The sequence below is a fragment of the Salvelinus sp. IW2-2015 genome, linkage group LG13 (genome assembly GCF_002910315.2).
Source record: "Salvelinus sp. IW2-2015 linkage group LG13, ASM291031v2, whole genome shotgun sequence".
NCBI classification, from domain to species: domain Eukaryota; kingdom Metazoa; phylum Chordata; class Actinopteri; order Salmoniformes; family Salmonidae; genus Salvelinus; species Salvelinus sp. IW2-2015.
The window spans coordinates 9,113,353-9,132,431 of NC_036853.1; the positions used below are offsets into that span (position 1 = coordinate 9,113,353).

The 19,079-nt window shown below is 42.5% G+C and overlaps 1 protein-coding gene across 1 annotated transcript in view; it reads left to right on the forward strand.

Moving 5' to 3' along the window:
* The window catches only part of LOC111971820 (plexin-B2-like), a 193,067-nt gene that overhangs the window by 69,531 nt on the left and 104,457 nt on the right, over window positions 1-19,079 (forward strand). The window contains 1 exon segment of the mRNA XM_070446115.1: window positions 9,613-9,731. The gene's annotated coding sequence lies outside the window, so the exon portion shown is untranslated.

Below are 19,079 nucleotides of genomic sequence, written 5' to 3' on the forward strand. Positions count from 1 at the left end.
ATATATTTCAAATTCTTCAAAGTAGCCACTCTTTTCCTTGACAGCTTTGCACACTTGGCATTCACTCAACCAGATTCATGAGGTAGTCACCTGGAATGCATTTCAATTAACAGGTGTGACTTGTTAAAAGTTAATTTGTGGAATTTCTTTCCTTCTTAATGCATTTGAGCCAATCAGTTGTGTTGTGACAAGGTAGGGGTGGTATACAGAAGATAACCGGATTTGGTAAAAGACCAAGTTCATATTATGGCAAGGACACCTCAAATAAGCAAAGAGAAATGACAGTCCATCATTACTTTAAGACATGAAGGTCAGTCAATCCGGAAAATCTCAAGAACTTTGAAAGTTTCTTCAAGTGCAGTCGCAAAAACCATCAAGCGCTATGATGAAACTGGCTCTCATGAGGACCGCCACAGGAAAGGAAGACCCAGAGTTACCTCTGCTGCAGAGGATAAGTTTGTTAGAGTTACCAACCTCAGAAATGTCAGCCCAAATAGCTCAAGTAACAGACATCTCAACATCAACTGTTCAGAGACTGAGTGAATCAGGGCTTCATTGTCGAATTGCTTCAAAGAAACCACTACTAAAGTACACCAATAAGAAAAAGAGACTTGCATGGGCCAAGAAACACGAGCAAGGGACATTAGATTGGTGGAAATCTGTCCTTTGGTCTGATGAGTCCAAATTTGACAACCGCCATGTCTTTGTGACGCAGAGTAGGTGAGCAGATGATCTCTGCATGTGTGGTTCCCACCGTGATGCATGGAGGAGGTGGTGTGATGGGGTATTGCTGGTGACACTGTCAGTGATTTATTTAGAATTCAAGGCACGCTTAACCAGCATGGCTACCACAGCATTCTGCAGCGATACACCATCCCATCCGGTGTGCGCTTAGTGGGACAATCTTTTTTTTCCCGACAGGACAATGACCAAACACACATCCATGCTGTGTAAAGGCCATTTGACCAAGAAGGAGAGTGATGGAGTGCTGCATCAAATGACCTGGCCTCCACAATCTCCCGACCTCAACCCAATTGAGATGGTTTGGGATGAGTTGGACCGCAAAGTGAAGGAAAAGCAGCCAATAAGTGCTCAGCATATGTGGGAAGTCCTTCAAGACTGTTAGAAAAGCATTCCAGGTGAAGCTGGTTGAGAGAATGCGAAGTGTGCAAAGCTGTCCTCAAGGCAACGAGTGGCTACTTGAAGAAACTAAATGTCACGTTCGTTGAAATGAATAGGCCAAGGCGCAGCGTGCGTAGAGTTCCACTTCTTTTAATAATATCGAAACTCAAACAAAACAATCAAGCACAAATGAAACGTGAAACTAATGGCGTGCACACAGGCAACTAACGAAAAAACAAATCCCACAAACTAAAGGTGGAAAAAAGGCTGCCTAAGTATGATCCCCAATCAGAGACAACGATAGACAGCTGCCTCTGATTGGGAACCATACCCGGCCAACAAAGAAATATAAAAACTAGAATACCCACCCAAATCACACCCTGACCTAACCAAATAGAGAAATAAAAAGGCTCTAAGGTCAGGGCGTGACACTAAAATATAAATATATTTTGATTTGTTTAACACTTTTCTGGTTACTACATGATTCTGTGTTTTTTCATAGTTTTGATGTATTCACTATTATTCTACAATGTAGAAAATAGTAAAAATAAAGAAAACCCCTTTAATGAGTAGGTGTTCTAAACCTTTTGACCGGTATATGTGTAAAACATATATATATATTTTTGTATCAATTAGCTTGACATCATGTGTTTAATACATTTTCAGTGACTTGTAACTTTGAGAGGTTGTCACACTAATTTCCTCGTGAAAATAACTTATTTGATCCAACACTCAAAATGTGTTAATTTGGAGAATACAGGCCTAGTAGACTTCAAGTTTCACATACTATAAAAAGCTCTTTAAAAATATAAATAACCTTCTTATTTAAAAATGCTGCCACTTTATATTCTAAAGGGATATTACATGTAAAAAAAAAAAAAAAAAATCCCCTAAACAAACGCAGTAGGCTTTTAGGCGATACACTTCCACTAACACATTTTAAGTTTGTTCAGGTTAATCAGGAGGGAAAAAAAACCTTAACATCAAAAGTCCTCTTTATGATATTCAGAATATAAGTAGGCATCCTCAAAGACGAGTGTGAATAATTACTTTGTCACACAGAATCATAGTAATCATCCCAATTTAAATGGGATCTATTGAAAATACGGATGAAATTGCAGCGATGGTCTGCAAATAATAAGTAACATGCATCCTTGGGGCTATCGAGACGTTTCCTGTAATCTTTCTTAACCAAACACAGCTGTCTTGCTGAATTTATTGTCCAATTTGAAGGGAGACGCAATTCTTTTGGAAAAACACTGTTTGTTTAATTGAAGACAATGTAGATTTTGATCATTATAGCCAACATACTTTAGCTGATTATATTGTCCTCCGAGGCAATATTATATGTATTATTCAATTCCCAGCATCATTTTTTAAAATCATGATTAAAGGAAGGTATTTCATATCACACAGAGGCATAACATGCTTGGAATGTGTAAAATCTGCTAAAATATTGCTGTTCTTTCCCTCAAGGTCTAGCTGAATGATGATTACCTCAACCCAAGCATATACAGATGATACCCACAGCTCAGGTCTTCATCAAAGGGCCTACTTTTAGATTTTGCTCATGCAACACTGTAGATGCCAAGTCCTTGGGGTTCTAAAATAATAATTTTTAAAAGTTCTTACCCATCCTACTCACATCCTTCCCCTCCTCAACCTCAATATGGTACACCAGCCCTCCAGTATCCCATCACCTCCTGTGAGTATCCAAGCTGTCGAGGCTGACTGGGCTCTGTCTCTCTTGCCCGGGCACGGTTGGAACAGATCCGGCTTCCGGGCCACAAACACTCCTCCACTCAAGCCCCTGCAAACAAGGCCTGCCCTTCGCAACTGTCATGTAAATACTAAGCGCTTTGGAGAGCCACAGTGGTGGATCTCTTGTACACAATTTATCCTCTCTGTAAGAGCACAGTCTTCCTACAACATGATCTAATGCCTAGTGAGCATTTAACGGGCAGGGGGTGGGGGTGCTGTGTTTCAGTGACTATGGAGTTAGTGAACTATCATCCAGATCTGGCAAAGACTGTATGGAGCTGAACTGGGCTCCTGTTTAAAGACCTCCACTGAGCGGCACAATCTAAGTATGCATAAACAAAACAGTTTTGCTCCATGAGAACAATGGGTATTTTTCCCTAGAATGTGGTTTCTGAAATTCTGGAGGAAGTTGTCTGTTAGAGAGGAATCGTACAAATAGCCACCTACACTTATACTGAGTGTACAACACATTAAGAACACCAGCTCTTTCCATGTCATTTACATTTGAGTAATTTAGCAGATGCTCTTATCCAGAGCAACTTACAGTTAGTGCATTCATCCTAATACAGCTAGGTAGGACAACCACATATCACTTTTCCTGAACAAAGTAGCTATCAGCAAAGTCAGAGCTAGAAAGGAGAAGGGGGGGAAATCGAGGGAGGAGAGGGATTATTTAAAATACTCTGAAGAGGTAGGGTTTCGGGTGCTTTCGGAAGATGGGCAGGGACTCTACTACCCTAGCTTCAGGTAACATCACAAAGAAGAGCTTGGACTGGGCTGAGGGAGATGCCCTCCCATAGGGGTGGGAGGGCCAAGAGACCAGAGGAGGCAGAACAGAGTGCTCGGGTTGGGGTGTAATGTTTGAGCATAGCCTAGAGACTGAAGTACTAACACTAATTGCTAATTACCTAGCAGAGGTGAAGAGCTCACCTCCCTGTACTAATTGCTGATTGCCTATGAGAGGAGAAACCACTCCCCCTGCAATACAGCCACTGATTACCAAAACAAGTCACAAATTATTCTGCCCCTTTATCCTGATTTATGTGTCAACGATCATCTGCAAGTTATGAGCAGTCAACAGTTCACCCACCAAGTAGGCTACTGGGAAAACAGGCCACACTTAAAGTAGATGGTCCTAGCTAGCAAAAAGACAGTACTAGCCAACTGATAGACAAAAATGATGCTGATCACTTCTGGAGATATCAGTAGTCCTCTAGCTATAGAATGAAAACAGACTGACCAGGTGAATCCAGGTGAAAGCTATGATCCCTTGTTGATGTCACTTGTTAAATCCTCTTCAATCAGTGTAGATGAAGGGGAGGAGACTAGCTAAAGAATGATTTTTAAGGCTTGAGACAATTGAGACATGGATTGTGTATGTGTGCCATTCAGAGGGTGAATGGGCAAGACAAAGGCTGTAGTAAATGCATTTGAACAATGTATGGTAGTAGGTTCCAGGCACATCAGTTTTTGAGTGTGTCAAGAACTGCAACGCTGCTGGGTTTTTCATGCTCAACAGTTTCCCTTGTGTATTAAAAAGTATGGCTCACCACTCAAAGGATATCTAGCCAACTTGACACAACTGTGGGAGGCATTGGAGTCAACATGGGCCAGCATCCCTGTGGAACACGTTTGACACCTTGAGACTGTTTTGAGGGCAAAATGGTGCAACTCAATATTAGGAAGGTGATCTTAATGTTTTGAACACTGTGTATATTCCTTGAATATTTTACGGAGCTAGAATAGTCTCTGTAATGGGACAGTTTCTACATGCATCCAATCCGGACCTTAAATCTCCCTGCTACCGTATGAGTCCAGGGTGATATAGTGCCTTCGGAAAGTATTCAGACCCCTTGACCTTTTCTACATTTTGTTACATTATAGCCTTATTACATTTTATATAAGTATTCAGACCCTTTACTCAGTACTTTTTTGACGCACCTTTGGCAGTGATTACAGCCTAGAGTATTCTTGGCAAACCTTTATTTGGTGAGTTTGTCCCATTCCTCGCTGCAGATCCTCTCAAGCTCTGTCAGTTTGGATGGGTAGCGTTGCTGCACAGCTATTTTCAGGTCTCTCCAGGGATGTTCGATCGGGTTCAAGTCCGGGCTCTGGGTGGGCCACTCAAGGACATTCAGAGACTTGTCCCGAAGCCACTTCTGCTTTGTCTTGGCTGTGTGCTTAGGGTGGTTGTCCTGTTGGAAGTTGAACCTTTGTCCCAGTTTATCAAGGATCTCTCTGTACTTTGCTCCGTTCAGATTTCTGTTGATCCTGACTAGTCTCCCAGTCCCTTGCCGCTGAAAAACATCACCACAGCATGATGCTGCCACCAGCATGCTTCACTGTAGAGATGGTGCCAGGTTTCATCCAGATGTGATGTTTGGCATTCAGGCCAAAGAGTTCAATCTTGGTTTCATCAGACCAGAGAATCTTGTTTCTAATGGTCTGAGAGTCTTTAGGTTCCTTTTGGCAAACTCCAAGCGGTCTGTCATGTGCCTTTTACTGAGGAGTGGCTTCCATCTGGCCACTCTACCATGATGGCCTGATTGGTGGAGTCCTGCAGAGATGGTTGTCCTTCTGGAATGTTCTCCCATCTCCACAGAGGAACTCTAGAGCTCTGTCAGAGTGACCACCGGGTTCTTGGTCACCTTCCTGACAGAGGCCCTTCTCCCACGATTGCTCAGTTTGGCTAGGCAGCCAGCTCTGAAAAGTCTTGGCGGTTCCAAACTTCTTCCATTTTAAGAATGATGGAGGCCACTGTGTTCTTGGGGACCTTCAATGCTGCAGAAATGTTTTGGTTCCATATCCTTACACAATCCTGTGTCGAGGCAATCCTGTCTTGGAGCTCTACAATTCCTTCGACCTCATGGCTTGGATTTTGCTCTGACATGCACTGTCAACTGTGGGACATTAAATAGACAGGTGTGTGCATTTCCAAATCATGTCCCAATCAATTGAATTTACCACGGGTGGACTCCAATCAAGTTGTAGAAACTTCTCAAGGATGATCAATGGAAACAGATAAATGGAAAGAGGAGGCATCTGATCTCAATTTCGAGTGTCATAGCAAAGGGTCTGATTTCTTATGTAAATAAGGTACTTCTAAAAACCTGTTTTCACTTTATCTTTGTGGTATTGTGTGTAGATCCCTGAGAAAAAAATAATATTGAATCATTTTTAGAATAAAGCTGTAACTTAACAAAATGTGGAAAAAGTCATCGGGTCTGAATACATTCCAAAGACACTGTGTCTGGGGTGAGATACATTCAAGACACAAACCCGATGCGTGTGCACCCTCCTGATATATTTGTAGAATATTCTAACTCCGGAAAGGGTATGCGTCAACATGCTGACTGACATATCTAAGACATTATACTTAGGCATGAATGAATCCACATATTTTCTGAAATTGATCATATTTGTAGTCATTACCAAATAATTTATGTATCTGTATTTTTTTTAAATAAAAATCATAATTTCAATAGATATCCTTACATGATATGTAATATTGATCCTAGTATGTCTAAACGAAAACGGGCTAAATCCATCTCAAGATCAATGTCCAGTGGCCAAATTATTTGACCTGACATACCTGAGCATACAGCACTATATTCAGTAGTAGGCTAGAAGGCATGGAAAGGCAAACATCATATTTAATCCAAGTTGCTATTTCGAAAGCACATCTGTTATTTCTGTATAAAAAATGCAGCACAGCAAATCCAGAGCTCCAATTACAACACATGTTTTCTGTAAAGATGCAAAAGTAGGCCAAACTTTAAAAAATAAAAATAAATATTTAACAAGAAAATAAAAGTTGCAGACCCTCAATACCCTTTGCCAGCCCTGTTTGTTATGGATGATGGATGTGATGGGAGCAGATTTGGTCGTCAGCTGTGGTCCCTCGCAGTCCAGACCCAACGTGGTAGTTTGGGTCTGTGATCCACTCCAAACTGTCAATGCATAAAATATTTGTCAACATTTTTCGATATTGCAAGAAAATATTGTCATTTCATATAACCATACCACAAGGTACCTGCTTCATTCATGACGTGAAAACTGGAACAAGTTAGCTAGCCAAGTTGCTAGTTAGCTAGTTAAGTTAGTTAGCTAGCTAGCTATCTTATAATAACTAGTAATACAATATACTCCTAAAACTTTTAAAACATTAGCTGTCACCTTGAGGCTTGATAGGTGCAAAAAATGTAATCCCTGAAGGGTTGGCAATTTTGTTATTTGTTAGCTAACGTTAGCTAGGCTACCAGTTAGCTTTTACCCCCATATCAAGCCTAGTTATTAGCTAGAAAGCCCTACTTGGAGCTGGCCGAATTAGCTACCGTTCTTGATTCTAGTTACTAAGATAAATAAAACATCTCAAATGAGCTACTCACTTTAGCATTGACTTCTTTGAGGTATTTTCTGAACAGCTTCTCACTTCTTTGTTTCTCCAGTTGTCCGTTCGACCACACGCTGTTTACCAACTCTTTGTAGCACCCAAATTCAAAAATGCCAGTTGGAATTCTTGTTGCTAGGCTACCAGTTACAATCCTTTTAGGTTGTGTGTGCCTTAATGCAGAGGGAATACAAAAATTATAACTAAGCTGTGTTCGAATACCCATACTGTATACTACATACTAAATAAGTATATACTATTAGTTCATTTTAGTATACTGTAAACAAACGGTATCCTTTCAGTTGAGCGTACTAGCGCTTCGCCTGTCTACTGAAAGTTGTTATGCTAAGTTGTTATTCTATTAACCTCTTGCTAGCTTGTTTGCATAACATTTTACTAGCTAGACATTCTACGATTTTGGGTGTGTTCATAAATTCAATCTCAAGTGCCAGAGTGCGCTCAGTGTGCTCTGGGCATTCGTAAATCCAAAGCATTGTCAGATTGTCCATTCCTAAATTCAGAGCGTTTCGAGCTCTGAGCGTATCAGAGCGCACACTCGACGCTCTGGCCGAGGCTAGCTTGCTAGCTACTTCCAGATACAAATGAGGCAACACCTCACTCTGACCATTTTACTCGCCCTAGCAGAACTGGTTAGGTTGTTTTCATGTTATTACTGTAATGACCTGACTAGATCATAAATGAACAATCCGCGCTTATAAACCCAGGGTCGTTACATTACGCTTTTTTTGGCCAATGTTTACTTACATTTGTATCCGATCTCTTCGGACTTCGACTGCATATTTTCTGCCATTTTCTTCAAATCTGAAAACGTTGTGAAGCCATGCCCATTTTCTAAAGAATTGCATTATGGTCCTAAAAGCATGGAAATAGTGTCCATTGCTTGTATACTTCTTATTTTGGCATTTTTCCGGGAACATCCGGGAACTTTTGGTATACTAACTATATCCATAGTATAACCAATAAGCATACTACATACTCAATTCCCATCACATGGTTAGTGCGGTTAGTATTCAAACACAGCTCTAGTGTCTTAAAGAATGATATGGATTTAATATTTGTCAAATTATTGAGCATGTCCGCAAAACTAAAATTACCATCAAAAGTTGTCCTTATTTAGCATATCAAAAGCATATCAAGATCCTCATATGGACCTCAGTCAAAAGCATATGCATTGTATGTGCTGAGAAAATACAGTGCATTCGGAAAGTATTACACAAAACCCCATATTGACAACGCCAAAACAGGTTTTTGCCAAAAGGCACCTAAAGGACTGTCAGACCATGAAAAACAGGACTACCCTAAGTACACAGCCAAGACAAAGCCGGAGTGGCTTTAGGACAGGTGTCAAATTGACCGCAAGAAGCCCAAACAGATAATTCTATTTGATAATAATATTGGTAAATTTTAAATCACTTGAAACTGATATCCTGCTGTTTTTACAGTCTTTTATGTCCAACAATAACATTTTTTTTTAATGTTCTCAGAAAACTAGAGGGGCCAAATTAAATCATTTGGCTCGCGGGCCGCCAGTTTGGGAAAGACTATCAGTAACATTTAAACTAAATATCTACTACTAGCCCTAACCTTAAACCTTATCTTAACCCTAGCCCTAACCCCTAACTTTAATCTGCAACTTTAGCAAGTATTTGTTTATCAACAGAGTTTGTTGATGGTATCACAATCTGTAGATTATCTACAGATGGACTATCCAGATGTTTCTTCAGGGTAACAAAGTGTTGTATGATCGTGGGCCTGTGCTTCCAGAGAAGACACTCACTCGCTGACACGCTGCCGACTGAGCTAATCGGCCATCTGCACCCCGGGGCTGAGAAATGTGGACGTCAGAGTTTATGGGAACATAAGCTAAACAGCCAGCCAGGCCTAGTTACTTTAAGAGGAGCGACGGGCGTGAGGCGAGTGATACTCCAGACGAGACTCCCAACATTTTCATGTCAAATCCAGAGACATACAAATCGCAGAGTGATATGCCAAATTTCTGCAGGATTCACTGGAGCACGAATGGTAGACTTTCCTTCCTCTTCTTTCCCTAGCACTAGCAGTCACTGACTGGGTGCTGCTCGGCAGCAGTGGGTGATAGGAAACATCTGCAGTAACTGAGTGAGTGTTCACTCGCCAGATAAAGAGAAAGGGAGGGATTGTTTTCAGAGGCATTTTGGTATTGGCAGTAGAAGAGTTGTTTACTGTAGAACAGATCTCAACCAGTCATGTATGTTTAGATTTGAACATACTGTTGGTACTTTTTCCTCAGTGTGACACAATGGATGAATTGTCTAAAACGCTCTTTTTCTGTCTTTCAGCACTTCTTTACTGTGGCCACCCTGGAGAGGCCTGAATAAACAGGAGAGCAGACGACGAAGGGATATGATTGTGCACTTCCTGCTTGGCAACTACAGGAAGTAATTGAGCTCTACAGGAAGTAAGGACAAACCCCTAAAGATATTGCTGTTATTTTTCCATTGTTTTCATACGACTACGATACAACTGCAAAGGCCAAGCTGTCAGCACATTGAGTAGTAAACAGGTACTGAATATTGAATTGATAGCCATGAGGGATTTATAGCTATCTAGCTGTTGGTACACTGAGTATCTTACAGACTGGCACTGCCTGAATCCAGTGAATTCCCAAGCCAGTGTGATTCAGCAGGCCCTGTAGACCCATTCAACACAGCTGCCACCGACATCAGTGCTTGGAGTCAGAAAAGTATATTTTTATTTGGATGTGTGGCGCTAACAGACTAGCTATATAAATAATGAAATGGAGCCAGTAATTGGCAGTTCTAGGTAATCAGGACCAGGCTGTCTGCTAGCTTAGTCGTTGCCTTAGTCTGATGGCGCTGCAGAGAGGACAGTAATCACTATTATGTACGGGGGTTGTTGACGCAACAATAATCCCATCCTTAGCCGGGATATCAGGGTTTATGTTTATCGGCCCCATTTCGAGAGGCCTTCACATATATTTTAAAGGCTTTATATCTGGCCGTTTACGCCGGATACATGCGTCAATGCCCGCCCCGCTGCATCGGCGGTAGGCCAACTAGAATTCAAGGTAGACCCTAGAATTTTCTACTTGGCGACTCTGAAAAGCTTGTCCATATTTTATCAGTCAAACAGTTTGACTTTTCCCATGCTAGCGGTGACACCTCACCATAAACAGCATTAGCAACCACCTCAGTGGGTTTTCTAATACCCCTGCAATCCTGTCATTTCATTCATGGATTCCTCCAGGGTTATTTTGGGACCATAGTGTATCTGCCTGCCTGTCTCTGCTCCTCTGTGTGAGAGATTGGATTCCCTCTTTTCTTCTCAACACCCCCCAATTGTCAGATCCACATAGATAGATGTGATGTCCAGACCTGATGTATAGGGGACTGCTTTCCAATGAGTTTATTCACTTTCTTTACCTCTGAGTGCCCTATAGTACATCGTTGCTACCCTCTTTTTATACCCCAGTTCTTTCAGATACAGTGAATGTTATGCAATACAGTCTGTTCCTACAGTCCTAAATGGTTTTGTAAACGTGGACCGTTGAAGGTAAGATGGGTGGAGGGAGAACAAAAACTACAGTCTGTGTTTCGATGTGCAGTGTGCGTAAATTGCATTGGCTTTGAATTAAACATGTGGCACCTCTGCACTCAAGCGTGATGGACATCCAACCATATTGCAGGCAGAGAAAAGGACTTTCTAAGTAGGCTATTTATGGGAAGATATTGTATTCATTTGATTATAATAAAAAATCCATTAGGCCCTGAGTGAATGGCACGGGGGAACAGGCGACAGCTCAAGGTAATAATAGTCTGTGTCTGCTGCTCTCAACGAGGCTAGAGGGCCAGAGCTCTGCTGATATTACTTTCCTTTGTACAGCAGCAGATACAGTGATATGGACAGGCGGGTAATAAAGAAATACAGTGGGGTCCGAATTTATTGACACCCTTGTAAAGATGAGCAATAATGATTACATAAAATAAATAATTCAAATATTGACCTATATTGAATGCTCCATAAAATTGGGAAATTATGTTATTTTATACTAGTACAATTGCTCAGATAAACAAGTAATTGTTTTTTCTCAAAAAAGATAGGGATCAAAATGATTGATGTTGAATAAGATTCTTATAAATAAAGTAGTCCAAAGTTTTGTATTTGGTCACATATTCCTAGCACGCAACATCAATCAAAATAACCTGAAACACAAAATTTTACTGCAAATGCATCCAACAAATTTCTAGAGTCACAAGGTTAAAGGTTAAAGTAGTCATTGCGTGCAAGGATATTTTTTAAGAATATTTAGGGATGTCAGTAATTTTGACCCTATCATTTTGAGAAAAAATAATATTACTTGTTAAACAAAATCGGTTGCTCTGAGCAATTATATTAGTATAAAGTAATAGTAATAATTATATTAGTATAAGTAATTTTTCAGCATACAATATAGCTCAGTATTTGAACTATTGATTTTATACAGCCATTATTGCTCATTTTTTAAGGGTGTCAATAATTTCGAACCCCACTATATAAATCCACTATATAAATGCATTTTTATTAAGCCATGGAGACAGAATTATGTTTGAGGTTGTAAAGAGAGCTGGAACATGGCGTAAAATAATATTACGGGCCAGTAGATAGGGCAGAGCTAAGCGCTTCTCGCCGCTCTGCAACGGTAACCATGTCTCCGTGGCGGTGGTTAATGGGGCTGGGTTGTATTGCGTCTGATCTCCACTCCTGTTGCTCACAGATTGAGTCATGTACATCACCAGAACTCTATCTCCTGGGGAACTAATGCTGATGGACCATCGTCTTCATCGTCTTCATTGTGCTCAGCAGGAGAGGAGAAGGGCAAACCAAGCTTCCTCAGGAATGTCCTGTGGGGGTACTCCCACCCCTTCAACTTCCACCCTCACAATCATACTTAAAAAGAAGGGCTTTCTTTGTGTACACGAGTTTAGTTTTTTATGCTGTCCTGGGCAGTCAAGGCCCTGGTTGCAAGAGATTGCAAGAGATTAATATGATGCGTGTCCTTTGGTTCCTCTCGTGTCCTCTCTGGTTTCTCTCTTGTCCTCTCAAGTTCCTCTCCTCTCTGGTTCCTCTCCTCTCTGGTTCCTCTCCTCTCTGGTTCCTCTCCTCTCTGGTTCCTCTCCTCTCATGTCCTCTCTGGTTCCTCTCGTGTCCTCTCTGGTTCCTCTCTGGTTCCTCTCGTGTCCTCTCTGGTTCCTCTCCTCTCTGGTTCCTCTCTGGTTCCTCTCTGGTTCCTCTCCTCTCTGGTTCCTCTCTGGTCCTCTCCTCTCTGGTTCCTCTCCTCTCTGGTTCCTCTCTGGTTCCTCTCCTCTCGTGTCCTCTCTGGTTCCTCTGGTTCCTCTCCTCTCTGGTTCCTCTCTGGTTCCTCCTCTCTGGTTCCTCTCCTCTTCTCTTTGTCTCACTTGTGTGCCTTCTCTCCCTCCTTTTGCAACCTCACATACTGCACTTTTGCATTTGCACTGTTCTTCAAATCAAATTGTATTTGTCACATGCGCTAAATATAACAGGTGTAGACCTTACTTTGAAATGCTTACTTACAAGCCCTTAACCAACAATGCAGTTTTAAGAAAACAGAGTTAAGAAAATATTTACTAAATTAACTAAGGTAGAATAAAAAAATAATAAAATAAAATAACAATAATGAGGCTATATACGGGGGGTACCGAGTCAATGTGCGGGGGTACAGGTTAGTCAAGTTAATTTGTACATGTAGGTAGGGGTAAAGTGACTATGCTGCTACTCCCTGTTTATTATCTATGCAATGTAAAAATAAGGGGGGGGGGGGTGTCAATGCAAATAGTCTGGGTAGCCATTTGATTAGATGTTCAGGAGTCTTATGGCTTGGGGGTAGAAGCTGTTTAGAAGCCTCTTGGACCTAGACTTGGCGCTCCGGTACCGCTTGCCGTGCAGTAGCAGAGAAAACAGTCTATGACTTGGGTGACTGGAGTCTTTGACAATTTTTGGTCCTTCTTCTGGATGGTAGGAAGCTTGTCCCCAGTGATGTACTGGGCCATACGCACTACCCTCTGTAGCACCTTAGTCGGGTGCCGAGCAGTTGCCATGCCAGGCGGGGACGCAACCGGTCAGGAGGTCAACAGGACTATTTACATTGACACCCCCCCCCCCATTTGTTTTTACACAGCTGCTACTCCCTGTTTATTATGTACAAATTACATGTACAAATTACCTTGACTAACCTGTACCCCCGCACATTGACTCGGTACCGGTACCCAGTCGATCAATAAGATAATATTATTTTTAGCAAAAATGTTTCTTTGATTTAGAATCTGTAGGAACTATGAGAATAGAAAGGTTCAGCACTTTTGTGAAACAGCACAGTTGAAAAATATATGGCAAAAATGGATGGTGTTGGCAGATAGATGGGATGGGTTGAGTGGAGCTGAAGGGTGGGATTGAAAATTAAAAGATAACTAATGTAAAATATGTTGTGTATGTAAAATGTATATGGGATCGGAACTTTTGTGAATAAATGGCAAAGTAGAAATCAAGCTGGATGGGCTTCGGAGATGGATGGTATGGGTTGATGAAGGAAAATAATGAAGGAAAATATATTTTAAAAAGATATGCGTGTATGTACAGTGGGGCAGAAAAGTGTTTAGTCAGCCACCAATTGTGCAAGTTCTCCCACTTAAAAAGATGAGAGAGGCCTGTAAGTTTCATCATAGGTACACTTCAACTATGAACACCATAATTTGCAAATAAATTCATAAAAAATCCTACAATGTGATTTTCTGGATTTTTTTTCTTCTCATTTTGTCTGTCATAGTTGAAGTGTACCTATGATGAATTGATGATGAATTACAGGCCTCTCTCATCTTTTTAAGTGGGAGAACTTGCACAATTGGTGGCTGACTAAATACTTTTTTTGCCCCACTGTATGTACAGTACCAGTCAAACGTTTGGACGCACCTACTCATCCCAGGGTTTTTCGTTATTTTTACTATTTTCTACATTGTTGAATAATAGTGAAGGCACATATAGAACCATTTACTAACCAAAAGAGTGTTAAACAAATCAAAATATATTTTATATTTGAGATTCTTCAAAGTAGCCACCCTTTGCCTTGATGACAGCTTTAAACACGCTTGGTATTCTCTCAACCAGCTTCATGAGGTAGTCACCTGGAATACATTTCAATTAACAGGTGTGCCTTGTTAAAAGTTCATTTGTGGAATTTCTTTCCTTAATGCATTTGAGCCAATCAGTTGTGTTGTGACAAGGTAGGGGTGGTATACAGAAGATAGTCCTATTTGGTAAAAGACCAAGTCCATATTATGGCAAGAACAGCTCAAATAAGCAAAGAGAAACAACAGTCCATCATTACTTTAAGACATGAAGGTCAGTCAATCCGGAAAATTTCAAGAACTTTGAAAGTTTCTTCAAGTGCAGCCGTAAAAACCATCAAGCACTATGATGAAACTGGCTCTCATGAGGACCGCCACAGGAAAGGAAGACCCAGAGTTACCTCTGCTGCAGAGGATAAGTAAATGTTTTTATTTTAAATGTAACCTTTATTTAACTAGGCAAGTCAGTTAAGAACCCATTCTTATTTACAATGACCTTCTACACCGGCCAAACCCAGATGACGCTGGGCCAATTGTGCGCCACCCTATGGGACTCCCAATCACGGCCGGTTTTGATACAGCCTGTGATACAGCCTGGATTCGAACCAGGGTGTCTGTAGTGACACCTCTAGCACTGAGATGCAGTGCCTTAGACCGCTGCGGCACTCGGTAGCCCTCATTAGAGTTACCAGTCTCAGAAATTGCAGGCCAAATAAATGCGTCACGGACAGATCTCAACATCAACTGTTCAGAGGAGACTGCATGAATCAGGCCTTCATGGTCGAATTGTTGCAAAGAAACCACTACTATTGGACACCAATAAGAAGAAGAGACTTGCTTGGGCCAAGAAACACAAGTAATGGACTTTAGACTGGTGGAATTATGTCCTTTGGTCTGAGGAGTCCAAATTTGAGATTTCCAACCGCCGTGTCTTTTTAGAGTAGGTGAACAGATGATCTCCGCATGTGTGGTTCCCACCGTGAAGCATGGAGGAGGAGGTGTGCTCGTGTGGGGGTGCTTTGTTAGTGACACTGTCGGTCATTTATTTAGAATTCAAGGCACACTTAACCAGCATGGCTACCACAGCAATCTGCAGCGATAAGCCATCCCATCTGGTTTGCGCTTAGTGGGACTATCATTTGTTTTTCAACAGGACAATGACCCAACACAACTCCAGGCTGTGTAAGGCTATTTGACCAAGAAGGAGAGTGATGGAGTGCTGCATCAGATTACCTGGTCTCCACAATCACCCGACCTCAACCCAATTGAGATGGTTTGGGATGAGTTGGACCGCAGAGTGAAGCAAAAGCAGTTAACAAGTGCTCAGCATATGTGGGAACTCCTTCAAGACTGTTGGATAAGCATTCCAGGTGAAGCTGGTTGAGAGCATTTCAAGAGTGTGCAAAGCTGTCATCAAGGCAAATGGTGGCTACTTTGAAGAATCTAAAAGTTACTACATGATTCCATGTGTTATTTTATAGTTTTGATGTCTTCACTATTATTCTACAATTTAGAAAATATAAAAAATAATGAAAAACCTTTGAATGAGTAGGTGTGTCCAAAGTTGTTACTGTATATATTTATTTTCAAAAATATATGGGGGATTGAAATGGATGCAGACAATTACTTTGATGCAACCTGCAATCTATCTGCAATATTTTTATGTTTTACTTCATAATTATGAGCTAGTTATATGTGGATCATAATAATCTAGCTAAACAGATAGTTTTACAGGCAAAAATGACCTAAAACGAATGTTTTGCAAGGCCAATTCTTTGTGGATATCTAGCTAGCTAACAGTAGTATCTAGCCAGTCAACATTAGCCCTATTGACTCACTATGGACATACGATCTATCCAAACATGCCAAAATGAACACAGTATGTATTTTTTCATATATCAAGATAAAATATTGTAGTTAGGCAACATGAGATGTGAATGGACAACATTTCATTCTGAAGTTGAGTTTATTTTCTCTTGCTTCATCTCAAATAATGAACACCATTGATTTCAATCAATGTAATGTTATTTTTTACGTGGTTGCGTCATATGTCTGTGGATACTTTCCGTTGAATCTTGGATCGATGCATGCTTAAAAATTTGAACAAACGGAGTACGCATTCGGAAAGTGCCCTCCGTGCTCCGCTTCGCATACTTTGATTTGGACTCATACTCCGACCCATCCGTGCTCCAACTTGCGTGCTCGGAACACGGTAGTATGCATTTTGAGGAACACCCTTTGTCTCAGCATCACTCTGTTACCATGGAATTGCCCGTAATTGGTGACCCTGGGTAGGGACAAGTGGATAGATATTTTGGAAGTGACACAACAAACAAAAGCTTAGCAGCAAAATCGAATCCTTTTTCCCCAAACTGAAGTGTTTTGATAATTTCTCAACAAAGCACTTCAATCTTAAGAAATGGTGCGGTTTTGCTCGGCGTGTGTCGGAATGTGTGTGCCCTGCTGCCCGCATATTTATATTAGGCTGCAATCAGTACAGGAAATGGAGAGCCGTTGCTTTGAAGTCCCTGCAGAGTCATGTTATTCTCCATCAGCAGAGAGACAAGGCGGCGGACCCCTAACCCCCTCCTCTGCCCCCCTCGCTCCTACCCAACAGACCGCCTAGCAGAGGGGAGAACAAGTGGCCATTAACGCAGACAAACTCACCGTCTCCACGGTCGTGATGTTGTCATACTCAGGCCTGTGTAATTGCATTTTTTTTGTAAGATGTGGTGAAATGTAAGATTTTTGTCCCTGTCTGTCTCCGTTGCTCTCTTACTCTCTCTCTCTTCCTCTCTCCTTCTTCTCACCCCACCTTCCTCCTTCCCCTCTCTCCCTCCTCACCTTTCTTTCATGTTGGAATCTGGAGTGTGGCGATGAAATTAATTGGGTCACAGTTTAATAGTGATCTGGTGGTGTTCCTGTGGCTTGCCTGTGTCTGTTATGGAATGGGAACAGCGGCGGGGTGCTCCTCACCCGGTGTGTCTGAAAATGAGGAGCGCTGAACCTCCAGTCTGTGGCACGGTGTAACTTCACGCTATCTGTACACCCCTCTCCGCTTTGCAAATCTATACTTTTTTTTTCAACCGCACCAATAATCTCCCTCCATGCCTTTAGACGGTTCAAAACATACTGCTGGAGATTAGTTCTGTCAGCTGTCTGACTGATGTGTGTAGGCTATGCTAGAGGAGCAGCTAGGCCTCCGATGGCTGTATGTAGTTTACTGGGTTAGTAAACCACTTGTGGGGTTAGTCAGTATGGAACGCTGGTTCATATTTGGCTCTAGAAGTGGTGCGTCCAAATGAAAACCCCTTGATACCAAAACTTTTTGAGTTGCGCTGTTTACACTCAATATAATGGATGACCGTCTCTCTGTCTCTCTTTCCCTCCTCTTCCTCTCTCCTTCCTGGCTGTCCGATGTATGGTCCTGGGGAGGTAATGAACCAGGATTTGTGTCTGTGGTGTTGTGAAGGCTTATTGGGCTTACGCCCCCCCCCCCCCCCCCCCCCGCCTCCCCCCCCCCTCTTCTCCTCTTTTCTTCTGTTCTTCTTCCTTCCCCGGACAGAGCGGCCCAGGGCTCAGGGTCCCTGCCTCCAAACCCATCCGTCTCCATCCCCCCATCCGCCAGACGGACGGTGTACAGGGGCACAGTCTCACCTCCAGACGAGGCCGAACCTCTCCTCTCTTCTGCCCTCCTCTCCATCCCTCTATCCTGTCCTTCCACCCCCTTCATCTCTCCTCTCTGCCCCCTCCCTTCATGTGTCTTCCCTCTCTATTCTTTCCATAACCTGAGCAGTCACTGTTGACTGAGCCCCCTCCCCTCCAGACTGTGACTAGGTTCTGGGCCGGGCGGCCTGCTAGCTCTGCATGCTGGCAGGGGGCCTTGTGTGTGGAACTGTGTTAATTAGCACAGGTGTCTGGAGGCCGAGATGTGTTATCTACTACCACAACACCCCCTCATCCTCTCTCCCACTCTCCATCCTCTCCCACTCTCCATCCTCTCTCTCTCTCTCCCTCTCTCTCTCTATCCCACTCCATTCTCTCTCTCTATCCCACTCCATTCTCTCTCTCTCTCTCTCTCTCTCTCTCTCTCTCTCTCTCTCTCTCTCTCTCTCTCTCTCTCTCTCGCTCTCACCCACTCTTTCTCTCAATGTCACTCACTGTCTCTTTCCCTCCTCCCTCTCTCTGAAGAGTGCTCACATCCCGTTGGCTTTGCCAGGTTTGTGGAGGATGTCAGTGCCAGCTGCCTCTGTATGGACCGCTGCCAGCATCTCATATCTTCCGCCCTTTACGTTGTTGTTATCCCCTCGTTCACTCGTTTATTTCCATCTATTTCTATGCATTTATCTGTTTGACGGAGTTTTTGTCTGTCAGGGCCAGTGTCTGTGTTGTTGCTGTCTGTCAGGGCCAGTGTCTGTGTTGTTGCTGTCTTTCAGAGGCCGGTCTGTGTTGTTGCTGTCTGTCAGGGCCAGTGTCTGTGTTGTTGCTGTCTTTCAGAGGCCGGTCTGTGGGGCGATAGCAATAGCTCTCTCTGGCACTCTGGTGTGGAGGCAGGCACCAAGGTCGGGCAGAGAGGATTGTGCCCAGGTCTGCAGTCTGCCCGTCGTGCCATGCCAACTCTGCAGTCTGTGACTGGTGTGTCATACACAGAAAAGACACTATACCCC